We start from the raw sequence: 2855 nt of genomic DNA, 5'->3' as shown, positions 1-2855 counted from the left end.
GTTGTCTGATTGCCCATGATCCTTAGTTAGACAAAGAAGTCACAGCCTGTGGTTTCTTCAGCAGAACACACTGCTTGCTAAAATTGAAACAATATGAAGAATAGCATGACTCCTGTGTTCTGTATTCTTTTTTAAAAAAAAGTCATAACTTCTTAACTATATAAAATTTTAAACATTTCTCATTGATGCTTATGGTAGACATCTAGGGTACTACTCAGTAATTCTGAGTGACCACAATTTGTCCCAAATTCCTTATCAGCATATACGTTGGTACTCTGAGGAAGAGTAATTGAGAAACAACAAAAGGCAGCGGGCTCTCCTGAACAGACACATTCATGTCACGTGCGTGGTATCCACCGGCCACTCCTTTGCTTCCTGAAGCTCAGTCATCCAGCAAGCATTTGGCACATGGTGGTTCTTCACCTTGAATTGTCAAAACTTTCCCCCTAGGGGTTGACACTAGAAAAATTACGGCACTGGGATTCTACCACGCAGTCTCCACCCTTTGTTTTATTTGAAACTGTCCTAACTCGAGCCTTTCATTCTTAGGGCTCCAGGCAGTAACTCTGAGAATACTCTTTAAAATATTAACGAGTTCTGGATGCCAGAATAGTTTATTCATGAAAACCTAACTGGGAAAAAAATGTGCCCCAGACACCAAAAGAAGCCTCTACTTCCTAAACGAAGCAGTGGTTGTTACTAAAATAACGTAATCCCTTAGTGTCCACAAACTAAGAGTCTGTGCTGTCTCCTTCTCTCCTTGAATTCACCGGAAGTAGCATAGGTAGCATCTCCTCCCCGTCCAGGGCAGCTGCTGGGACTCAGAATCTCCTCAAACCTTTGTCCCCCATCCTGGCCTGGTCTCCTGCACACTGCAAGTACAAGTGTGAGCCACCACGGCCAGCTAAGGGGCGTATCCTTTATTCTCTGCACCCCAGATCCGAGACTATCTCCTTTATCTATCATAACAGTGACGGAAGAAGCTGGCGACAGTAAGAGTCATAGTAGTGGTTGCCTTAGGGTGGAAAAGCTTCCTGTCTTTGGGGAATGTGATGCTTCCGTGCTCTTTAGCTCTCGTCCATTTGACAGAAACTCGAGTCACCTAAAAAGAGGGAACCTTAGTTGAGGAGGTGCCTCCATCAGATTGGCTTGTGGGCGTGTCTGTGAGGCTTGATCTTATCGATGATTGCTGGGAGGCTCCTTTGAGCAGGGTCACCCCTGGGCGGGTGGTCCTGGGTGGTATCTGAAAGCAGACTTTGGAGACGTGAGGAGCAAACCGGTCAGCAGTATTCTTCCATGGTCACTGTCTCAGTTCCTGCCTCCAGGTTCTGTGAGTTCTTGCCTTGGCTTCCCTCGATAGACTGCAGGTTTTTTGGTCATGGTGTCTATCACAGCAATATAAAACCAACTAGGGAGGCCTGTGGTCCAGTCCCAGGCACATGCTTCCCTAGAATGAGGTCCTTGTGAAACAGGATGTGGATAGTTGCAGTGTGCAGGGAGTTTGAATCTTGAGGAACATTTTATCTCAGACACATTGCATGGGCGGCATATCCTTCAGGAGCAGGGTAGGAAGACAGAGAATTATGGGGTCACGGGAAGAAAACAGAGCATCTCCAGATTCTGACGAAAGCAAGAATCCCAATATGTTTGCTAGAAAGGCTGTCAACTAAAGGTAATTATTTTTTAAAAAAAAATTCTACATATCTATGCTGGAGAGATGGCTCAGACCATTTAAAGGTTAGGTTTATAACCAAAATAAAAAGGATGCCTATAATAGTTCTTGCAAATAAGATATTCTACCTTAAAATAGCAGTGAACCAGGCTCATGGCCTGAATGTGTGTAACCTTGGCAGCATCTCGTTTCTCTACCAGACATTTGCTGTAATCTCACAGATAACGTTGTTAGCTCTGCAGCATTGCTGTCCCCGTTTGGTTTGGTTATAAAAATGTGTGTATTATTATTGTTGTTATTATTATTACTATTGTTATTGTTATGTGCATGCATGCATTTGTGGATGCACTCATGAATGCAGGTGCCCTCACAGGCTTCTCAGTTGCGTCTGTCCTGGAGCTGGGGTCATGAGCTGTCTCCGGTGGGTACTGAGAATCAAATTTGGACCATATCTTTCCAGCTCCTAACTTAATTTACAATAAAGATCTCCCAACTTCCAGTGCTCTACCAGGTTGCTGTACCAATCATAATTCTGTCAGAAGCATCTCTGGACCCTCCCGTGGTCTCATTCATTAACCTCTTTAGCAAGGGCCTGAGATGGCTTAGCAGGTAAGGGTGCTTACCGCTGAGCCTAACAGCCTGCCCTGAACTCATTCATGTGGGTAGCTGAGAACCGACTCCCTTAGAGTTGTCCTCTGACTTCCCCTTGTGCCTTGGTGCGTTCGTGCCTCTCCCTACACACGCAAAGTGAATGAATGCAATTTCTTTAGAAAGTTTACTTGTTTGCGATCTTTCGAAGACAATAGCTTCAAAAGCTCGCCCAAGTCCTATCTGGTAGATGACTGAGATGTCCGCTGAGGGCTGAGGCGCTTACCCGGAGGAAGGAGCTGGCTGAAAAGGCCATAGAAACTGACCCTAAAGACAAGTTTGACAGTCTAGAAATTAGAACTCTTTTTCGTGATTGTATTTCCCATATCAATCTTTTTCTGAACCATTTCCCAGATGCTGCCTCCTCTCCATCTCCATGTGGATACTGTATGTTGTGCGCTTGTGAATGCTCTTCCATGCCCCCCCCCATCACTATCTCTGTCTCTCTCTGTCTGAGACAGGGTCTCACTAAGTAATCCTGTCAGTCCTAGAACTCACTATGTAGCACAAACTCTCAAAGACCCCTGTTTTTGCC

Source organism: Rattus rattus, chromosome 10, assembly GCF_011064425.1.
Source record: "Rattus rattus isolate New Zealand chromosome 10, Rrattus_CSIRO_v1, whole genome shotgun sequence".
Classification (NCBI taxonomy): Eukaryota; Metazoa; Chordata; class Mammalia; order Rodentia; family Muridae; genus Rattus; species Rattus rattus.
This window is presented reverse-complemented; position numbering follows the sequence as displayed.